The sequence below is a fragment of the Thunnus albacares genome, chromosome 14 (genome assembly GCF_914725855.1).
Source record: "Thunnus albacares chromosome 14, fThuAlb1.1, whole genome shotgun sequence".
Lineage (NCBI taxonomy): Eukaryota > Metazoa > Chordata > Actinopteri > Scombriformes > Scombridae > Thunnus > Thunnus albacares.
This window is the reverse complement of record NC_058119.1, coordinates 19592200-19616747: the sequence shown is the minus strand read 5'-3', so window position 1 is coordinate 19616747 and position 24548 is coordinate 19592200. Positions and strand designations below refer to the sequence as shown.

The window sequence follows — 24548 nt, the reverse complement described above, 5'->3', positions numbered from 1 at the left end:
GTACGGTGTGCTTGAGGACTCTGAGAGTGACTGATGATGATTAAGTTGGTGGAAAATTTGCTGACTACGGAGCTCCCCATACCTGACAGTGTATCCCTCAAAGTTCAACTCTCTCATAGAGCTCTGACACAGAAGCCAGAACCTGATGCTACTCCAAGGTTCATCGCTATATACTTCCTGCAATTTGACATTAAAGACACCATCCTGAAGTTATCTTGGAAGAAGAAAGTTCACATAAATAACAAGTAGATTTTTTACGACCATGATGAGGTGATAGAGAAGCACAGAGCCTATGGTGGAATTAAAAAAATGCTCAAAGAGAAAGCCATTCGCTTCCAAACTCTATTCACAAAAATTTTAATCCACTGGAGCACCGGTCCATGGACCTACGAGGACACACAGGAGGCTGCACGGTAGCCCGGACCAAGGCTCCAGCATGTTAGGAGAACATACTGAAGACATTTCCATGGCAACAAGCAGACGCCAGGGACTGAGGAAAACGAAAGGAGACACAAGTTAGAGAAAAGCTTCATGAATGGAAACCACACAGAGCAATAAGTGAACTGACTGGAAATAAGGGAGGTAACTTTGAGTCATTCTCGCCTCTTTACAAATGCTGTAAACCACAGATTGAACAGATCAGCAATGTGGTTTATATTGGACTTATCTAGAGGATATGGAATGTACATGCATGTTGGTCATTCCACCAGGGCCCTGACCATTTGAAGGTGGGGGGCCTCCACCCTTCACTCTCCAACGGGGAATTTAGAGGGATGAGGGACAAGCACTCAAAACCAAAACTTTGAGTATAGACACCACATGATTAATGTAATTTCTCTAAATGTTAATGGGCTTCTCAGCCCAGTCAAACAGAACAAAATTCTTACAAATTAAAGAGAGAACATAGATATTACATTCCTGCAAGAAACCCATATGATGGGGATAGAACATGAAAAACTTAAAAGACTTAAAAGAGATAAGAGGATTTTTATGTACACATACTGGATAGGACTGCAACAGAAGCACAAGGGACTCTTGTATGCGGGGGCGATTTTAGTACCATTCTGAACCCTCACCTTGACTCATCAGGAATGAGAATATTTCAATCCAAAAAAATAATATCATAATCAATAATATCAGAGATAGGACTTATTGATATTTTGGAGACACCTAAGTCCATCAGTTAGAGGCTAAACTTTCTTTTCATCTTTACATTCAACATATTCAAGAATCAATTGTTTCTTATTATTTGGAACGGACAGGAAAATGGGTGCAAAATTGTCACATTTGAACAATGGATCTTTCTGATCGATGCCCATTGTATCTGTCCTTAACAGTGACATATAGAACGAAGCTTACACATTGGAGATTTAATTTTAGTATATTGAATAAACATAGGATCGAACAGTTTGCAAAAGAAATATCAGATTATTTAGAATATAATGATAATGGAGAGGTGTCTCTGTCTGTGCTAGCAGTAATGAGAGGGAAGGTGATTGCAATAACATCTGTCTTAAGAAACAAAGAGCAGAAAAACTCAACACCATTTGGGTTGAATTGAAAAACCTAGAGTCTGAACATAAGAACTCAATAGATTCTAAGATTAAAGTAGAAATAGTGAGGGAAAACAAAACAGTTTGAAGAAATGTATCAAATATATACACAAGGAAATTGATATACACTAAGCAAAAGTACTATGAAGGTGGCAGCAAATATACAAAATAACTGACTCACAAATTACGAAAATAACAGATAGCAGATAAAATGATATATAAGATAAAGGTCCCCAAAACTAAGGACACCCACCACAAATGAATGAAATTAAAGATTGTTTTAAAGAATATTACGAAAAATTATATTCACAACTTCAGGTCGACAATGATTAGAAAATTGATACACTATTCAAATCATTAAACTTGCCAACCCTTACAGAAGATCAAAATAAAGCACTAATCTCACAGATAACAAGAGAAGAAATTTACTCGGCTATAGCCAGATTGAAAGATAATAAATTCTGGAGCACAGATGGATTCTCTTCGGAGAGGTATTAAAAAGTCTGAAAGAGGCTCTGACACCTATTTTGCTAAGAACATTCAACTGAGTTCTGACAAAAGGGGAAGCTCCAGCTTCATGGACAGAAGCGGTTATTTCAGTTATACCTAAGGAAGGGAAAGATAAATTAGATTGTGCAAACTACAGACCCATTAGTCTGCTAAACCTTGATTACAAATTGTTTACTTAAGTCATTGCCAAAAGATTTTTTTTTACCCCAAATAATCAATATGGACCAGATAGGATTTGTTCTGTCACTTCAGACTCATGATAACATGAGAAGATCTTCACAAATTATTAAACATATAAATGAAAATAAAATACAGGCTATGCTGAAAAGTTTAGATTCTGAAAAGGCTTTTGATTCCATTAAATGGAAATTGCTATTTAACGTAATGGAGAATTTTGGGTTTAACCAAGTAATCATTGAGACATTAGAAGCCCTATACAGCAGGCCATCAGCTAGATTGAAAATCAATGACGAGCTCACTGATTCTTTTCTGTTAGAGAGATCCACAAGACAGGGCTGCCCGTTAAGTCCACTCTATTCATGATTTTTATTGAACCATTGGCACAATGGATTAGACAGAACGATATGGTCAAAGGTATAAAAATGGCAGCAGGGGAACAAAAACTGGCCTTATTTGTGGACGATATTCTTGTGTATCTCTCAAGCCCAACAGACTCTCTAACTGCACTAATGTCAGTGCTGGATAAATACGGGTCATACTTGGGCTATAAACTAAATGAGCAAAAAACTCAGGTCCTTAATATTCACTATAACCCTCCTCAGTATCTTTGCTCTAGGTATCAAATGGGCTGGGATAAGAAATTTGTAAAATATCTGGGATTTTTTTTTTCCTATAGACTTATTCAAATTAGAAGAAATTAATTACGGTCCTAGCAGATATTAATAGATGAAATTCAATTCCTTATCTAAATATCAGTTCACGTACAGATTCTGTAAAGATGAATATCCTACCAATACTTTTATGATTTATTCCAATCATTACCTATTGAAAAATCAGACCATTATTTTTTGGAGTGGGATAAAGTTATTTCTAGATTTATTTGGTCTTGGAAAAAAGCCAAGAGTAAAATATAAAACTCTACAATTATCAAAGGAGAGAGGTGGATTAGCCCTTCCATGTCTGAGGGATTATTATAGAGCAGCTCAAATGTGGCCAGTTGGCTGCTGTAAAACCAACTATAGATCAAGATGAAAAGAGATAGAAAGCTCAATGGGGAAGGGACTTCCAGTTAACACATTAGTTGGAGACTCTTCGTTAACCAGTCATCTTTCAGACCCCAATAACCCTTGGATAACTAGCTCCCTAAATATATGGAATTTAATAATTAAAAGGCACCAATTGAAGGGCAGGACTGAAATCTTCAAATGGTTTGCCTATGACCCAGACTTCATGCCCAGTGAATATGACACAAGGTTTAGAAGCTGGACTGGAAATGGTCTTACTGTGTATTGCACACTCTTAAATCAAGGTATGGTTTTGAGCTTCCAGGACCTTAAGGACAACTTTAATCGGTAGAATCTGGATCACTTTAGGTATTTACAAATCAGAGGTTTTGTTGGGAAGAAATTTCCCAAAGACAACACCTCAATGGGAAGAGAGATCCTTGATATTTTTCAAAAAGACTATGAAGACGCTAATTACCAAAAGTAATATCTAAATTATAATTTGCTCTTCAAAAAGAAAAGAGCACAGACCATACTCTGAATTATTAAAGCAAGATGGGAAGCAGAGAGTAATTTCACAATAATACTGGAAGAATGGGACAGGATCTGCAGACGGCAGATGACAAGCTCTCCCTCTTGGAGAGATTTCAGCTGGAAGAATGGGACTCGATTCTTCTGTACTCCAGCGCAAAAGACTTACTACTCTAATCAGATGCCTACTGGAGATCCTGTGGAAGCGCGGTGGCAAACCACTTTAACATTTTTTGGAATTGTCCCTCTGTGGCGCCATTTTGGAGAAGCGTCCACGGTGTCCTGGAGGCAGTTTTTAAGATTAAAATCTATTTTCATTTTAAAAAACTACCTTGGTGATCTATAAGAGCTTCACTGAGGGTGTTGTCAGTAGCATGCAAAAAGGCTTTGGCCAGAAAATGGCTTAAGAAAGACATACCAACCATAAATTAGTAGATAGACTTAGTTTACAATATATAAACAATGGAGAGAATTACATTTAAACTAATAACTCAAATTGATATCTTTGATGAAAATTGGTCAAAATGGCTAACCCATGCATCAACTATAATGCCTGATTTTATATAGCAGTTATATGCAGTAATATATTTAAGTTATGGCATATCTTCCAATTTCAATTTAATTCTTTTCCTTGTTTATTTAAGAGATGGATCCTCCCCTATTGTTTATTTTAGTTTTTAACTTTTTTTTCTTTGAAGTGTGTGTTTTGTGTCCAGTTGGCACACATGTATCACTTTTGTTTATGTGTTCTTTAAAAGAAAACCTAATAAAAAGTAAACAAATAAAAAGGCTGCTCATGTCAAAACCTTTTCCTGTACCACTCCTTCTCAAAACATGATGCTTTTTGCCAGACTGTTATTGTAAATTATATATATATATATATATATATATATATATATATATATATATATATATATATACATATATATGTGTGTGTGTGCGTGTGTGTGTATATATATGTGTGTGTGTGTGTGTATATATATATACTATCATATTGAGCACACTGCATAGAAAGGTTGCAGAAATTGGCATTTTAAAAGAGAGGTTACGTCATGTTCTATGAATAAATAATAAGCCTGCACCAATTTTACCATACGTGGGCACGGCAGGGTGGCAGATGGCTTTGGCTGGCTTTGATAGCAACACAGTTGAATGAGGACAAATGTGGTGTGTGAATGGCCTAACTGCAGGCAAATGGGCCTGTTTCTTGTCTCCTAAAATGACCCAGATACTGCCAAGGGGAACCCACACGTGCACACAGTTATAATTAAGTTTACCGGTATAATTAAGTACAAACACAGTTGCATATTTGTTTTTCCTGAGCAGACCAATAAAACACAGTCAAGTTGTCACTGTCAACCTCTCTAGAAAAATGTAATTTCAACTACATATATAGTACCAGTCAAACCAGTACCAGAAAGTGTGTCCAAGCTTTTGACTGGTACTGAATGTCATCTAATATGTCAAAAAAATTACAACTTTTTGTTTTTTAGTGTCTGTTTACATTAAATGTGGCTCAAGGAAATGACAAACCCTTTCCATAAACTAGAGTAATTCACAGTAAATCCTCAAAATTCACTTATGAAAATACCAAGCTGTATTGACTTATACAATCCAGCATAGTTCCTCAGTTTGGATTTCTTTCATTGCGTAGCCGTTGGCTTCGAATACCTGCCACGCTTGATTGCTGTAAATCAGAAAAGCAACAATCTTCCAATCTCTTGCATCCAGTCGCAGAAAGGAACAGAGGAATAAAATATGTTTGCTCCTTTATCAAGGTCATGGAGAGACCCTTTCTCTGCCAATAGAAATGCCTGGCTGGAGGTTATCATGGCGATGCTATCACACACCACAGACAGACTCGACTCCGTTACTGACTGACATTAATCTCCAGCGATTTCCTCAGGGGTCAGAGTTCAGACTGGTTGCCTTGAAGTGTTGAAGCATATTTGATTAGTGGTTGGCATTTTAAGCCTCTAATCCAGTTTATAAACAGTTTATGTCACGCGACAGACTGCTTCTGTTCTGTTTGTTTTCTTTTGGTTATCTATTGTTTTTTCAGATTTATATGAGTAATATTTCTCTCTATTTTATATATTTATAGGTGTGTATATATATATATAAAAAATCAAAGTGTTGTGTAATAGGTCATTAATCACGTAAATGTTTGCTTGCATTTGTGTTGTTTTGCACAAAGTAATTAGATTGTGCTCAATGACCACAGATTAACTGGAAGGCATCAGATTGACCTCAAACTGAGATGGGTGCTTCATCAGCTGTAGTCACTCCAAACATTTGTGTCCACTTGTGTAACTGCAGAACAAAAGTGTCATCACATCAGTTCAACACACTGAGCGCAAGTCATCGTCACGGTCGATCTGAACTCCACACATCTATGTGGACGTCCCTCTTGATAATCCTGCAATCAAATCTGGCTCCTGATTGAGCTGTGTGTGTGTCAGTGTATGTATGTCTGGCCTACAGAGGTTTCTGAATATAAATGCAGGCTCATTGTGTTGCCTTGTGATTTGACTGCTGCTGTCTGCCCCTATTGCTTACCTTTGTCCTTTGTCATTATATTCAGATCATTAAGCTACCTTCTTAGACAATGGGCAACTTTGTACAAGGTGCTTTGATTAAGTGGCAGTGGTCTGCACTTTCATTTTAGTTTAATTCCCTTGAGTTAAGTTTTGTATTACTTATGGGCTATTGCTTAGTGAATGTGAAGAATAATGTCAGATTTCTATCTGTGCACTTATGCCTGATCTTTGACCGGATCTCAAACCGTCACACTATGTATCTCAGTTATTGATGGCCATCAGTGGGAACCTTAATATTTCAGTCACTCAGGCATTTGTAAAAGTCGTCACAAGAAGAATGTAGAAAATGCAAAATCAATGGAGGGAAAGCAAGCTCCATAGTGACGTCAAGAAACTAATTATCACTGACAGGCAGATGGAAAAGGAGGTAATTAAAGTCAATACAATCCATGTTAAATCAAAGATGACGCTCACTGACTGGAGCGCGGCTCAGTAGCCTTCTGCTCAGCGCTGCTACTTGTGGCCTTAACGAATATTATGAATTAAGTTAGGCAATAGTTAGGATCTCTTTAATAGCCATTCAGGACTGTGGTACATAGTATGACAGTGTGGCATGCAACAAACTAGCTAGGATATCTTGAGTGCTGATGAGTCATGTTAAAAAACTGAGCTTTGCTTTCTGTTTCTCTTTGAAAGGTTCAATGGTGGAACCTCTAAGACCAGAACATTGAAAACAAGAAATCAAAATCTAGTTATGCTAAAATACTTGCAGTCATAAAATAAATAACTGCGTGACGAAATATGTACTAATGCTGCAGTGTAAGTAAAAGAAAAATCTAAAGTAGTGCAGTAGAAATTATTTAATAAACCTCAGGAAATGAAAAATTTTGAATTATGTAACAGCATACACAAAAGAAAGCATTAAGCCACTATATCTCAAATGTTTTATGAAAAGAGTTCAGTGTCAAGTTCAAGTTTTCCGACACACAATTATAAAGAGCCTAGACGGCCAAGTGGATACATCTTTTCTGCATTTTTCATTACTAACTGTATACGAATATCTAAGTATGGAGTCTATGTTATTTCATGTTCCTGCATCCTCACCAGACTAAACGGGGAAAAAGAAATTAAAAAGTTGGTGGCAACAAAACAAAAAAGGAGTTGCTGACACTCAGCCTCAACTCTTAGTCCACTCCTTATTTGGTGTAATGGTCAGATAATGTGTTTAATTATTATTCCTGCACTCTCTCATATCTGAGAATTTATTAGTTGTTTTTTTTTAACTATTTCACCGCATCTCCTTTTTTGACATATTGAGGTTTCCGTAGAATAAAGTTAAATTTAATTCTCTTTTATCTCCATCTATTAACATACATAATGTGTGCATATCAGTACCTGCTTTCAAGGCAGGTAATTTCCCACACAAAACTTGACCTTGAACCTTAATAAATCAAGCAGAAACCGCCATCAACCACACTTACATCTCCCATTTTTCCACAATCCTCCCTTAAATGCATATGGATTAAGGAGAGCGCTGCACTTCATTGATCACTTGCAAAATGCACCTCAGATGACAGACGGCTGCCCCTGTTTGATGAATAACCAACATGTCTTTAAGGCATGCATGAATCTGACACAAGGTGCAAAGGGCGTCGTAAATTAATTTTAGGAAAAAAGTTTAGCACATGTAGTCTTTCACCTTCACAACTGCAGACTTTTGCCATCATAATCTGAAACCTACAGGACCGCTCTCACTCGCACCGTCCTGTCCCCCATGTTATAAAAAGGACTGTCATGAGACTACTGTGACATAAGCTGTAGTCTACAATTTCCACCAAGCATGCAGTCAGACATTTCGGTGTTTAACCCAAATGCCCAAAGCTGCTCCTTTTTCAATATTTGTAGTTCATGAAGGATTTATGGTTATAAAGGGTAAGACTTGGCAGCTCTACAGTACTAATACATTTTGGAAAGAGGCAGAAAAAAGTTACAATATTTTTTGCCCGTGGGTCCTTTTCGAGGACGTTATGTGATGTTCACTCCGAGAACATTCTGTGGCTATGATAAGAATGTCATCTTTGGACTCAGTGTTCCCAGACAACTGTAGCTGCTAGCTTTGTCTGTCTGTCAGTCAGACTGTCTGTCTGTCTCTATCCACTCCCCCTGACAGATGAGGGAAGACGCCTTGCCTACAGTCAGAGAGGGGGGAGAGAGCATGTGTCAGACAGATAGACTGAGTGTAGCAGTTGGTGAATATGTAAGGTTAAAATGCTGGGACTTCACTTCCCTGTAATCCTTTTGGCTCCGTAGATTAGTGGAGACATGATGTAGTGCCAACTGCCAAATTTGTATTCTGGTCATCTCCCTTTCTTACTGCAGGAGGCGGCTTTTGGCCATACTTAGTCCAGTAAAACATGCTAATTTTCCCCTTTGGCTTCAAAAGAAAATCAAGCCAAAGAGGAACATAGTTTGCATTATGAACAGGTATAGCCTTTTCCTGAATCCACTTCTGACCTCTGGAGGTAATAGAGACTGGGGACGGCACGGCATTTTGCATTTCTCTCAGTTACTCAGAGACTATTGGAGCTAGACTGACCAAATTTTTATAAATTAAACTTACATCTGTCTGCTAATTACCCTTACCATTAAAAAGTGATTACATATGACATATCATCCGTAATATTTATTTGAATGGACGAAGTCAGATGTTGGAGATTAGGGACTGTTGCAACATGTTAAAAATACATTAAATTTCACTAATTAACTTTTGCTTTTTGTCTCAATGAGCATAATATTCTGAAAATATGTATCTATATGCATGTATGTTTTACTATCTATCTATCTATCTATCTATCTATCTATCTATCTATCTATCTATCTATCTATCTATCTATCTATCTAACCCATAACAAACCTTTATTAAACATGTATTTATTATACAAAACTGCAACTGTTTTAAAAACTGATTTTGATCACTAACCCTAACCCTGTCCCCCTCTCCCTTTATCTCTCTCTTATATGCATAATTATCTATATAGAATTTGTTTTTATCATATGTTTATCTTACCTCTTTGGGACTTAACCCATAGTATTATTCAGCTTCCCTTATTAAATACTCTCTGAGGCTCCTCTTTTGGTCCTCTGAGAATCACTTTTCTGATGGTCCATTACCCTGCACTCAGTAACTTATCCAATCCCTCACCTGCAAGTTTCTCTCTTTTTTATGGGATGGGAACAAGGTGGTGTGACAGATGGTGAAGTCCTTGGCCACTGCCCTGACTGTCCTGCCCTCATCTCTGATTATATCTGATGCTCTTTCCAAAATATTGAGGGGAACTCCGCTGTTAGTAACCCTCTACTTCACTCTTGGTGTACTGAAAAACAAACAGAATACAGTTTCTAATTTTAGATGAGTTATTCACTGTATGACAACAAACAATAGTGGCTTACAATTTGCTAATGGACCAAGTGTTTCCCACAGATTAGATTGTATCTATGGCCATGTTTAAAGTCTTCCACTGCAAAGAGCATGCAGCTATGTGCAATGTACTAACGTCAACAACCCAGCTGAATTTGACAGTGTTGTGTTAAGAACATAGACTAACTTACCTGAGTTGAATGCATCAGTTTTGGACAAATTTGTGCAGGTGTTCATGATAGTAACCATTCTTCTAACTTGTTTGACAGTGATAGAAAGAAAGAAGTATTCTGCTTGGAATAATGATATGTGTCTAATATGTTTTTTCCACAAAAAAGTTACCTCCAGTTACCTCATTTAAATCCTTAAAATCACATTTACTCTCACTAAAAATTCAGTATCAATGAATATGCAAATACTGTTCATTTCAAAAGTTTAACTGCTTAACAAAAGATGTCTCCTACATCAAAGAAAAATACATTCTCATTGTACTGTATGTGCACTGGAGGCTTCAGGTTTCCACATCAGACTTGTGTAAGTTGCATACTGGACCACGATTAGCTCCCAAAGTATTTGTGATGTCACAAATCATGCTCGTAGGTACACACCTTAAGCTCAGATTTTCAATGAGCACGGAGAAACTTTCCCCCTTCAGCAGATGTCTTCTAGTGTCAAACTCTGCATGTACATCATTCTCGATGGCGAAAGTCAAACATCCAACAGAAGTAACAATAAGCAAAACACATTTTTGAGTGGTGGCACACTTAAAATAAGACTTAGTGCAAGATTTACTGAGGCTTTTGCATCTGTTTTTCAGGCACAGATGTGACGCATTCTGCTACAGACACATGCAATTTATTTGTAAAACAGACGCACCAGGCTGTCATTTGTGTTTGTCATTTGTGTTTGCAAGGTGCGCTGCTCTTCCTCTTGGATTGCGCAAATAATGGGAGGAGACATGTTAACAGTGGTTGATTACGTAGTCTGCTGGATTTACTTAAGTCACATAATTTACGACAGTCAGTTTAGTGTGGGAAAAGCAGGTGTACACATAGCGCAAATTGATCGCAGGAGCCACAGGCAAAGCTGGAGTGGGAAAAAGAATTGTGAATTAAATACAGACATACGTATATGTAAAAAAAATACTGAGCAATGATTATTATCGAATACAATAACACGTGATTACTGTAACAGCAAACGAACAGTGGACGTTGTTGTTGTGGTCTGTGTTCAGTAAACTTGAACTTGACCATCAATGAACTGTAAAATCACTTCAGGTAAGCAGCTGAACTTTTCTTTCTTTTGATAAGACATTTGCAGTGTGTGTTTGGCTACATTTACCTACATTTTTACATCTATATCAACACCATCTCCACCTCCACCTGCTCTGCTCTGAGCTGTTTTCTCTCTCTCTCTATAGGTTGTGGTAGCTTGTGTATATTTTGTGCGTCTTTGATTTGTCATATGTGACTTTATCTCCCTTTTGTTTCCAATGAACATGTTTAATTCTTCTTATGTATTAATAATTAGACAAAGACTAAAATATTATACTTTTATGAGTGATATTTCCAGTAGCCTAATAGTAGCCTCAAGTACATTTCAAAGCAGTAAGTGTTTTATAAGATGACTGTTATTGTTTATTAACTGAGATTAATGATCTCATAGAAAACCAATTGCTGAACTTTGTGTGTATGATCTATACCAAAAGTTAATGTGTGCACAAAAATAATTAGATTTATAAATTGTCTGCAAGCAGTTTTCCTCTTATAAATCACAATCAACTTGAAAATGTGTGTACTTGGCCTTATATCCTGCCCACTATGCCCCCAGAATTAATCATAAATGGTCAACGCCAATCCATTATGAATAATGATATACATATTGTTCCTGTGGAAAACAGAGACTTGAGTGTGGTCGTCATACAGCACCTGTCGTCTGTGCAAAATTTCAGAGCAATGCATCCAATGGTTGTTGAGGTATTTCAGTCTGAACCAAATTAGTGGACTGACCAACCAGGACTGAGCTAGCGTGACTAAAAAAAAATTTAAGCCACAGTTGCACATGAATATTGGTCTATTTGCTCCAGTGCACAGGTGGAGGAATTGCCTTTTCAAACCATGAAGAGGTGGCTGAAGAGTGTAGTCACTCAGTCTGGTTAGCTGTGTGACACTTCCACACCGGCATACAAACTTTTATTGATTGCTTTTATTATCTGGCCTGAACACTTGCCTTTCATTGTCAGCTTTCCATTCTAATGGGATCTTTCCCCTTCCTGTCTCTATCACTCCTACAAAATCTCACACACACATACACACACACACACACTTCACTATTCTTTCTTATCTAGATCCTTTGTATGGTGTAAATAAGCTTCAGACAGACAGTTACTTTGTTACTGGAATTGTTCCGTTACCTTGATCCTGTGGCTGCTCATCTCCAATGCAATCATTTTGGATCCGATTGTGATTCCCTCAACTGTGTCTCACTGTCTTGGTCCTTTAGCTCTTCTGTTTGTGTAAGTGGATAGCACTAGGACTCATAACACACAGTGTGGCTGAGGTAGAGGTTTATTCATTTGATTTCTCCTCTAAAAAAAAAAAAAAAAGGAAATTGATACACATATTATCAGTGGGGGTGGAAAAGAGGGGGCTCAAACCTAGTTTCTGATTTTAGCTACTTTAATTGTCCCAGTAAATTGGACTTATTTGTCAGCTAAAATTGCATTATGATGATTGGCACAGGAGGAGATGAGAATTTTAACCGTTCTATGTAGCACTAATTAGTTCCTCACCCAGCCCAATTTAGAGTGAGCATCAAACACGTCACAACCCTTCGTCTTTCCAATAAGGAACACAAACATTTCACCCTGCCTGTTTATGATATTTTGTTTATTTAAGGTGTACACACACACACACACACACAGAAGTACGCACACAGAGCAGTTTAATAGTTAATTGTTTAATTTAGTAGCTTTATATTTCTGTGTTTTTGAAAGTCAACTCAGTGTTGTTCACAGTAGTAGGGGAATATATTTAATTCTCAAGGTAAGGCAAGGCAAGTTTATTTGTACAGCACATTTATACACTAATGCAATTCATAGAGGTTTACATAATGTATTAAGAACATTAAAAAAAAGGAAAACTGAATAAAAATATTAAAATGCAAATAAAAAAAGAAACATTCTAAAGGAAATTCAAAAGTTAAGAACAGAGACACGGATATAGGATTTGCATGGATGTATGGATACTTAAGATTCAGTCAAAGGCAGTGTAGAAAGTTTCGAACCTGGATTTAAAGATGGTCAAATTAGCAAGTCTAATTTCCTTTGAAAGTTTGTTGCAGCTCTGTGGTGCAAAGTAAATCAATTCTCTGTGTTTACTTTCCACTCTGGAAACTGTTAGCAAACCTCTACCCGATGACCTGAGAGGCCCTGAGGGTTCATATGGTAAAAGACAGTCAGATGTATTTTAGTACTAAGCCTCTGAGAGATTTATAGACAAGCAGCAACACTTTAAACTCTATTCTCTGACACATTGGAAGCCAGTTCAGACCTGAGAACTAGTGTGACGTGTTCAGTTCTCTTGGTCTTTGTTAGGACTTGTCTTTGAGAGTCTTTTCGTGGAGAGACCCGAGAAAACACTATTAGCTAATCTAACTTGCTGGGAATGAAAGCATGGGTTAGTTTCTCTTATTTCATGCCTGGACATCAATCTTCTGATTCTTGTTGTTTTAAAATGATTTGTGGTGGCTGTGAAAGTTTAATTCTGAGTCCAAGATTACACCAAGATTTCTGACTTGGTTTTTTTCTTTTCAGAGACAGAGAGTTGAGATGAGCGCTAACTTTCAGACTCCGTTTTTCCACCAAAGACACTTATCTCAGTTTTGTCTGCATTTGTCTGAAAAAAGTCCAGACACATGAATCATTGATTTTTCAGATGCCCTTCCAGATAGAATCCATGGATTTGATCTGACTGTAGTTGTTCGGTGATATCATTCATCTGTAGTTTTTCAAAGAGAGAAATTTTTAGATTTGTTCATAGAATTCAACATTAAAAACAAATAATGTTTTAAATTAACACCAGCTAAAGTGCTTCACACAAGCTTGTTCATGTGCAATTCTGATACTTTGCATTTCCACTTTTCTAAAACCGATTGGACACAATAATACGAACACCCAGACGATGTAAGGCAATCAAGTACAATCAAAGACAATAGCAGGAATTTTTGAGACCATAATTTGTTAGTGTTTTATGGATTTCATTGATTGTATGAAGTTTAGGGGGAATAAAATACTGTCCATGAGTTAACAGGTAGTTCACCTCGTACCCGAACATCTTAAGCCAAAGCTCAAGTGCAGACAGCTGCCCAACAGACCTGGAAAAATCTTCCATGCAGTGAAGGTGAACTGGTAATGACCCTGTCTGCAAGGTCTTTAACTCTGACAAACTGAGCCTTTTTTTTTTTTACCTGCATCCACAAGGAGGTTGGGGAGCGCACCATGTTCAGAGGGGATGTGGTTGCTTCGAACTGTGGCCTGATAACTTTTGTGGTAGCAAACCAAGAACTCCATGGTGGACGCCAGCAGTGAAGGGAGCTGTCAAACTAATGAGGTGGTTAGTTCTGTCCGTTGGATCGGCAAATCCTAAATCAGGAAGATAAAGGACTTTGGAGAACATTTCAGTTTTGTGTGCGGCAAGAGTCTTCTTCAAAATACATCTGATATTCAGTGCTGTCACACTTCCTTCAAAATTATGTTTTGTTTTTGCATAATTATCGTATTTTAAGTCGTGTCAGAAAGATAAGACTGGGCATGAGTGTGTGGATGTCTAAGTCTATTTCTGTCTTTCCGTCTGTCTCTCTTTTCTTTATGGGTACTCTCGCTCCCAGATGTTATTTGCACCTGTGCCACATGCTGTGTCTGTCCTCTCAGCGGTGACAGTATCTTGGCAGTCTTCAATGCAGAACCAGTAACACCGAGGTGTGATTGTGAACACATCAGGATCCTGGCACAGTGACAAAGTGGTGCTAATGTTGGCACACACACATATGCATACACAGAATGCATCATTACCTTCCTTTTCATTGAATTATATTTTGGAGGCAACCAAGATGTTGAGTTTTGCAAAGTTGTGACCATGCTGACATGGTATGGTCCCCACCAAGTGATGAAAACAAACACAGATACACATAGGCTTTCAGGAGGATGTGTCTAAAGAGGGGCAGCCAAAGTGCAGCTTTGTTGCAGTCACCTGAGAGATGTGAAAATGCTTTAGAGGCACAGACTTAAAATAGACCTTTAGTTTCCATTCATTTATGTAGTATCATCTCACATGTGCTTTGATTTTGTTTTGTCTGCTTTTTGTACGTCTTGTTTGTATAACATCAACTTGCTCGGAGACTGCAGATGAAAATGGAGCCTTTTGGCTAAATCTGACACATTTCCATCATATTAATATCAATTAAAGTAAAGTTTAGTCAGCCGACTCAATGCAAGGATTATAGTCCTTCATGTGTTTATTCATCTGTTCAAGTTACACTAGTTTAAATAATGGGGATTAAGCTATTATTACAACATCAGTTATTATCTGCAATTTGGTTTTAAATATTTCTCTCATACTGTACTTTCTTATATGCTTTGTTATAGCCATTAACGAAGTTCATTTTGTGAACAAAGCGAACATCCTTATTTGTCTTTGTTTATTTTCCTGACTGCCATTTTTCTTCATGTTTGAAGAAGCGGGGGATGGGATTTTGTTGAGTCACCTTAAAAGTTTCTTTTGTGTGTTTAATCTGTATTTCTGAATTTAAATTCATATATAAATGTAAAGCAGATACTGCTTGTTTTTAGTAAGAGTTGATGGTTTATAAGTTGCTGGAATATATCATTTAATTTAAATTCATTTATTTTTAAAGTGTAACCACACTCCTAGATCTGAGCCCAGCTCCACTTACTGCATAATTTTGAAAAATGTGCCACAGTGACATATAATAATAATAATGAGAGGAACACAAACAGTGTAGCGACATTTAAACGAACCAGAAGTCAGAGCTGGCAGCCACAAAAACAACAAAAATCCTCCTCGCGTCTCATCCTGCAGCTCTGTAACTCTTCCTGCAGTTATCAGCTGCTAAAATCTTGTTTACGTTAAATTGCAGTGTACCCAGAGCCGTTACTGAACCTGTCCGACCGCAGCTCTACAGTTCTGCCCTGCAGAGGACAAGTTCAGCTGACATGCAATTTTTGCGGAGCTCCGGTTACACAGCAATTTAAGATTTTAAAACAAGATTTTACCACCTGATAACTGCAGGAAGAGACAGCTGGAGAGTTGATGAGCTACAGGGCGAGATGCGAGGAGGATTTCTGTTATTTTTGTGGCTGCCAGTAGCTTCTTGAGCATGGGGTTGGGGGAGTTGGGTGTTATCATTCTACCACTTAAATTAATTTCATGACATAGAGAACGGCCAACCTCCTGCCTTTTCAGGGCTGATTATAAACAGCAGATGACAGGTTGAGCCATTTTCAACCAATCAAATGCTGATTTGATGTCAATATTAACACCAGCATTGATGTGTTTCATCACAGTACAGTCATATAATTTAGTTTACAGCTCAAAAAACACATTTTAGTGTGCAGTAACTCTTTAAAACCTTGGGTTGACTACACTGGTGGACACACTGCTGTGTTAACTGTCTGTTGTTGATAAGTGTATGATGCCAGGTGGGAGATAAATGGGAACGGATAATTGCAAAATTGGATGAAAATTTGGATTCGCAATGTGGGTAAAAATAGGCTTGTTTTAATTAGTTTTCTGTATTCAGGTACTGGTGCTAGCTTTGTACGGTGATGTTTGTTGTAGAAATCTGAACACAGTTGTCATGATGGCAAAATCTGTGAAAACGAGAAAATAACAAATAAACAGAATTGTCACATACCAGGCCTGCCTCCAATTTAGAGTTAGTTTGAGGCTCCTTGTACTGTTCAGTTAATTGGTGAGTGTATAGGAATAGTTGGTCCTGATGCAGCCTCCTGGGCTACAGGGAAAGTCACATGCTTGTTGTTACGGGGTTTGAATCTGACCTGGGACATTTGTTGCATGTTATCTTTGTCTTATTAGTATAAACATTGGCTTGATTAAGCTACAAACAAATGAAAATCCACCAGTATTTTCATTCAATATTTAAGACAAAAAAGCAGTTTGGTGGAACTTTTCTTTATTTAATTTACTTTCTTAATTAACTTTGGTTGGAGCCTTTGAAATCTTTTATAAATCAAATCTATATAATCTGAAGGGTGGATGCTGTTGAGGGAATTACTTGAGGAAAGACCCGCTAGTAATATTTTCCAGTGTAGCTAACTAGAAAAACCTATTTTGATATATTAAAGGAAAGAGAGAGCTCTTGGCCTTTGCAGTGTTCAGATAGTTCAAATGTGTAAACACTTTGAGTTGAGTGTCTTCACCTTGTTAGAGAGCTGTCTCTCATGTCATCTACAATGAATTAAAGAATAGCGTCTACACATAATCACTGTTGTAAAATGCAAAGAGGCTGATGACATTGTAGAGTGAGAATAACTTACATTCTCTGTTGTTTTTCATCTTCCTCTCTATCTTCTCCACTCCCTTCTCTCTCTGTTTATCACCCAGAGGGATATGATAAACAGTCTGTCAACTTTAATAACCTGAAATTGTGAGTATGTTTATTGTATTATGTTGCCTGTCATGGTTAACTGGAATGGAGCACTCCCTCCGCTATGAGATGTCTTTCTGCCTGAGTCATTTTTACCATGATACATAGTGGAAACATGAGTATGCGGTACTGAATGATTTTTCAATGAAGACTGTCAACTGAGACACCTCTAGGCATCACTAGGTTTAATAGAAAAGGTGCAAAATCTTCATGAATAACAATGATTTAAAAAAAAAATACAACAGGATATACAGTATGTTTAGTGCAATGCATACACAGAAGCTTTTTGGGTGAAATTTTTAGCCCTTTGAAGAAATTAGATGAATTCCAATGTTTTTATACACTGTAGCGTCATGGCTGAAGTGATGACAGTGGTTGCTCAGTCTACCACTTTGGTCCTGACTGATGTATCTCAACAACTATTTGATGGATTTCGATGAAATTTGGTACAGATATGTATGGTTCCCAGCGGACGAATCCTACTGACTTTCGTGATCCCCTGACTTTTTCTTTCAAGCCACCATCAGGTTGACCTTTTTTTTGACATTTTCATTGTTTCAATGTTTGGACAACTATTTTATAGACTGGGTATTTGCTGCAGACATTCATGTTTCATAATAACAATGCCATCACCATGTCAAAATTTTGATTTGTCCAATGCTTTGGTTTATGACAAAAAACCTGCAAAACTAATGTCCTTCCCATCAGCCTTAGCAGCTAAACTATAACGGTGAACACAGCAAACATACCTGAAAAACATCAGCATGTAGCATTGTCAATGTTAACATGCTGACGTTAGCATTCAGCTCCAAGCTGTACAGCCTCACAGAGCCACTAGCATGGCTCCTAAAAGGATTCAAACATGCTCTTGAGCTATACATCTAATAAAATTTTGTTATACTGTCATAGTGTTGCTGCAGTATGCTATTGCAATGTACACTTGTGCATTTGTGTCAAGAGTATCACGTCTTACCTCTTGTAGATTCTGCTTTATGTCAGCAGAATGCAAATATCACGGTGACTGTGGATGTCTCCTTATGAGTTAATGAGACGTGATGAACTGTTAGCGGAGCTTCATCTCCCAGTCCATCACCACAGTATGATCCAGCATTATCCCGTAAGCTCGTCTGGGATGGCTTTTGATTAGCCCTGCATGAAGAGCTAATATGAGTCTAACAACCAAGACCAGATGTGGTCTCTCTTCAGAGTTTTGAGAAGGAGGAGGAGGATATTTATCAGCATTTAACCTGATTGTATAAGTGCAAAGAGATAAACAGAATAAATTTGGCTGCTTAAAGGTGGACATGCAGGCAGATGAGTACTGTATGTGTGGGCAGGCAGCACTCACGCACTAATTCGTTATTGCATTGCATCCCATTATTTGCCTTTGCTTACCATGATTATTTCTCCCATCCTTTAAATCTCTTTGAGATTTTTAACATCTGGACATCTGGATGTCCAATTCAAAATGAGAGACCAAGCCAAGAATCTGCTCAGGAGACAAAAAGGATGAGCACCTTCATTTTGGCCTTTGAGGTTCAGCTATTATGCAGTACATATAAGGGATTTTAAAACTCCATTGCTATCCATCCTTCTACTCATTGTTTTTCTCTCACTTGTTTTCTCACTGTCACACTCTCTTTCCTTATCACACATGCACACACACGCCCCATGAGTGATTGTGTTTTGAACTGTACCCAGTAAAACCCCCGTTGGGTTCCTTTCATTTATGAATATTGGGAGATCAGCATTTGACTAAACAGGTGCGCAGTTGGTAAATCATTAGGAAAGGAGCGTAGCTGGGACTCAGGGAGGAGAGACAAAGCAGCATATGGTGAGCAAGTGGTTCATGGCATACTGATACAAATAAGTGATTCATGCAATTTGGCTTTGTGTTGTTGGATGTAGGGGAAGCCCTGTTTTTGTGGCTGGAGGAGGAATTAGTCCAACTGTGTCTGTCAAGGCTCTGAGCCTTGCTGGTAAGTTATCTCAAGCATGGAAAAGCTTCAGTCTATCCCCTGTGTGTTTGCAAGACAATGAACGCCAGCAAACACGATTCGTTGCAGAATTCTGCAGTGAAATTTTGCAGAGTATTAATGTTTGACTTTCAAGTTCATGTGTGTCGTGTGTTGACTGTACACTTCCTGAGGAGCTTACTGAGGGGAGAGAGAGAGGTCACAAGATAATTAGATTCGGTTTCTTTATCTAAAGGGATGTTCCATACCACTGATAGTGATAATTAATTAGCTAATGCCTTCAGCGTAATTAAAACCCTTGACAATCTGACTTTTGTTCTTACTGAATAGCTGCTGACTAGTGACAGATGGGACAATCGAGAAATGGGGAAAAACAGCCCAGTCTGGGGTGACTGATTGTGTTTGTCAGCTTGCAGTGTCTGTCTGTCTGTTTTGTACGCTGCTTCTCATTGATGCTTTTTCGTAAACAGAGTTTCTGCTCCTTGCGCTTTAGCAGTCATTTTAACTGAATCAGATGTCATTGAGAAGAATATGTGAGATTCGGTGAAGGACAACGAGCAACGTGCATCACAATGAACTGGTGGTGACAGCTTCACCTTGAGTCTGACAATAACAGCATGTGGTTATTAAGAAGATTTCAAATTATCTGATGGCTGTGGATCAACGTGTCGCACTGACAACAGGAAGTGGAAATTCAATGGACAAACTCAGAGTTGTTCACGTTTTAAAGGAGCAGTCCACCAGTTTAATGCATGAAGATCAGTTTTCTTGTCACAAAGAGGACTACACAGCCAGTGAAAATTGTTGCATAATGTTGGAATAAGCAGGAATATTACAAACTGGAGGTGTGTCCAGTTAGGCAGGGGTAGTTGCATTGTGGGAAGTGTTAAATCCACTGTGATGAGACACTGGGAAACAACTTATCTGCTGTTGCTGCTTTGATTGTGACCAGTCTGTTTTTCAATCTGTCTCTTCCAGCTTAATGGAAACGCAGTGAATCTCTGGAGTGCATGTCAGTGAAAGGTGTGTAAAGACTGAAGATGTTAAACTGCAGAAGCAGGACTCATAAAACAAAAACGAAACAAAACGCAAGAAGATCTATCCATTGACCATAAAATTCAGGTTAATTCAGATAGTTATCATTAGATTGTGCACATTCAGTAACATCTTCCTTAAAATGTTTCTGTAATTTAAGTAATGAGTTTGTGTCATTTCTCTCATCTGTTACCATGATCCATCCGCTATTTCTCTCCTCATTACACACACATTTTCTTAAATCCATATCTCAACTGATGTCATTAAGGAGTGTCTTTATTCTTAGTTTCAATTAGAACTGAAATCCATAAGTGAGTCAGAGCTAAGTGGAAAGTTGATTTACTCCAGCCATTAGTCAGCATTTGTCACCTCTCCTGACTGAAAGAAGCACTTTATCTATTTGATTGTGATTACTCTTTGTCACAACAAAGCGCAAGCTCTAACTACAGGCTGTTGACCTCTGTGCGATTACCAACTGATTGCCCTCCCCGTGGTTTTCCCATAGATGTAACGCTGAGACTCAATACTCAAGCCAGACCAGGAACATTTTGATCCACCGCAATGTCTGTTTGTGTTTCCAGTGATTTCTGCTCGTCTGAGTTGGTATGAAACTTGCATCCAGATATTTTACGAAGAAATCTTCACTTTAAAGAGCTTTTCATGGCAAAGAACTCAGAATCCTGTTGACAGGCCATATGGCAAATAAGTTATGCAGGGACACAGGGAGAGACTGGGCTTATATTCTGCTAACAACTTGCTAAAGGAAAGGGATGACAGTGGAGATGACAAGTCAGGCTGTGATCAAGGTCAGCGCTAAAATGTCTACAAAAATGCAGAATTCTTTGGACACAGTGAGAGGATTAAGCTTTTTATTCATGGGAAGAGGGGAATGAAGAGATGCCTATAAAAGGGAAAAGACTGAATGTGTATGCTTGAGGTAAGAAAAACTGTGAGAATGAAAGTTGAAGTTGGAGGGAAGAGAGGAAGGAGATGAGAGAGCAATGTAGCGCCGGAATTGCTTGATAATTCAACACATCATTGGTATTCAGATGCTAATATCTCATTGCACATGTCAAAGAAGGACACTAGACAGTCACATACACACAGAAACTGTGCACAAAGAGAAAGCCCCCTTAGGTTGTCAGCTTCCAATTATTTTTCAAGAAAAAAAAAGTGCATTCTAAATTGGAAAACCCTCCAGAAAATCAAAGACGGGTTGATTTTCAACATGTCTTAGTGTCAAACTATGAGAATAGACAGTTTTAATGTTTCTCTCTGGGAATGTTGCTTGTGTGCATATTGAGAAAAGCTTATTTAAAACTGTGATGATTACTTCTTAGTGGTAATAATTTGTTAATCAGTGCTGATGTGTTTTTCCAGGAATATTTGCCAACATGCGGTTTTAAAGCTTTATAACAGTATGTCTGAGCTGTAATCTTCGGTGGAAATTACTCATGCTGTAAAATCAGACATGTAGGATCAGGCAGACAGTATTTTCTCTGAATATAACCCTGAATAACCACAACTGTGGTTTTATAAACCTTTTATTCCTCTTTTTTTCCCGCTGAAACTTATTATTTTATTATTTTTGTAAAGAACAAATCAAAAATAAATTGTTACAATGAAATAGAGCCTATCCAATGCATTGTAAGGCTTTTGGGAGTTTTTTCTAGTAGATTTTTTTTTTTTTGTGGTTATCTTTTCCATCAAATGCTGTCACCCATGCACAAATAAGAAATTGTCATACTTTAATGATCAGTCTGAATGTAGCCTTGATGTGCAAAAAACCAAGTATACGCTACTCAGTACTCAGCTGAGACACGGCTATGAAGAAATTAGATTTGCCGTTATACTGGCAGCAGTGTCTTAAGTCTTTTCCCATTAACCACAATGCTGTTCGCAGCCAAAGTTATGGTCATCAGTCCTCTCCGTTTGATGTGCTGTAATTTTCCAAAAACACAAGTAAGACGTAGTTTGCTCACTATACAGGATCTAGTCAAGACGAATGAGTTGTTGAATCTATGTTTATGTTTTAAACATTCCTCCGAATTGGATTTAAATACTTCCAGATAAAATAAATCACAAGTGTCCGTAGTAGAATAAGATCCTTTATCATTTGATGGGCTGTGTGTGCGGTCACTCCTGCAAACACTTGTTTTTTCTGAATACATGTTCACCTTGCAGTTGTCAGCGCTGCTTGTCCTGCAGTACGCCTTCTGGGCAAATCTTTTGTAGATGAGATCAGAATAGGAGAAGCTTTTAGTTAGAGGCTATCCAGCTCTGAGTTTCAGCAGGGAGAAAAGATTTGTTCGGGTGTTAAGTAAGTAAAAATTAATTTCAAGGTTTCCACATTAGTTCTTTGTAATCAGGTATTTCGTTAATACTTTCGAGAGAGGGAGTTGGATGGAAGAGGCCATTATGAAGTGAAAACTGTCTCTGTAGACCAGTGGGCTACAGTGACTCAGTTATCAGTGTGTTCATGCAGTTCTTGAGGAATCAGACAGTGTGAAATTGCAGGAAGGTGAATGTTGAGGCTCAGCTTAGAGTGTGTGCCCCACATAGCAGGTGTGCTGGTCCAGAACCACTGACTGCGTTTCTCTTTGCCATTTTATTATTCATGATTTGAAAAATAAATGCTGGCACCAGACTAACTATATATCTTACTGATTTCCCACTTCATTTTATTATAGGTTTTTTTTTTTCTATTAGCATGCTGTTGACACTCCAGGTATGGTTTATATAATGTAGTGATCACTGTGCTTTAGGTTATCCCCAGTATCCCAGATGTCATTTGCAGCCTTCATTTGCAATGTTTGCTGTATCAGCTTGGCTACAGTCAACATTGAAATGAAATAAATTGGCTTTTATATCAATATTTGTCCTTGTTCTATCTTGATTTATTTGTCTTTTGGTTCCCTGCTTTTTATCTCTGCAAAGTATGCTTAAAGATTAAAGATGCTTTAAGATTCTTTTAATGCAAGCGGATCAGCAAATATCCACAAAGCTATAGGAGAGTACACAGCACACCCAACATGAACTCCTGAACATTAACTAACCAGATCAGCAGCTGTCTTTCTCACAGCAGACACTGTATTATGTAAGTCTATGCACACATCTACACCAGCATCCAGATGGAAAGAGCCAGTTCTCCACTCACAGGAGGCAGGCAGGCACTGCTGGGAAAGTAAACACACACACACACACACACACACACACACACACACACACACAGTGTCAAATAGCCTAGAAGGCATTAGGAAGCTGAGAGTAATGTAAATGTTGGAGGAAGTCGGCACAATATCCTATATTTTCATAGAAATATTGCTCGTGCACAGGGAACAGGAAATGTGGTCTGAGGGTCTGCAGTGAGTCTGAGCAGGAAGCTCTGAGGCTTCATTCCACAAGTCCCTGCAACCAGCCGTAATTGGCTTACACATTCCTCCAAGGATTACCACTCACTCCTTATTTGTGTTTATGAAAAAATTATTAAAACATTTGCTTTGGCTCCCTGAATTACACTCAGGCAAGTGTCAAAACACACTCCGTTTCCACTTGCCTTGTTTTTTTCCCACACTAGGTGAAATAAACAATTTGATTTTTTTTTCAGCTCTGATTTAACACCTTCATAAGTTTCCTCCATTTTATTGATGTGTAAGTGTGTGCTGCTGTCCTCAGACTACATCTTTGCTTGCTTTCTGCTATACTGCATTTCTATTTCATGCCTTTTGTTTCCTCCACCTCCCTCTCTGTTTAAGTTTTTTGAGAGATGCTCTAGAAATGGTTAAAAAATATATAATTCATTGTCCAAGAAATACATAATTTGGAGCTATTTTGTTCGCTTTATTGTGTGTAAAATAGATTTTTTTGCTTGCAGAGAAAAACTGAGTTTTGTATTATGAAATTGCAGCAGAGTCATTTCTGGAAGCAGACTGCAATTAGAAAACAAGACGGGACATTGCTTGTGCCAAATGAAATAGCCCAGTATTTTTGTGCCAAATTAAACAGCTTGAAGCTTTGTTTGATGAGACTGTCCCGTTATTAAAACGGAAAAAATAGCACAGACTAAACATATAGTGAGACAAAGATGAAATGAGGATGACAAGATGCTTACAAGC

At 37.9% G+C, this 24548-nt stretch overlaps 1 protein-coding gene across 1 annotated transcript in view; it reads left to right on the top strand.

The window, feature by feature from the left end:
* The window catches only part of LOC122996888 (ryanodine receptor 2-like), a 188954-nt gene that overhangs the window by 75921 nt on the left and 88485 nt on the right, over positions 1-24548 (top strand). The gene's annotated exons all lie outside the window — the stretch shown is intronic.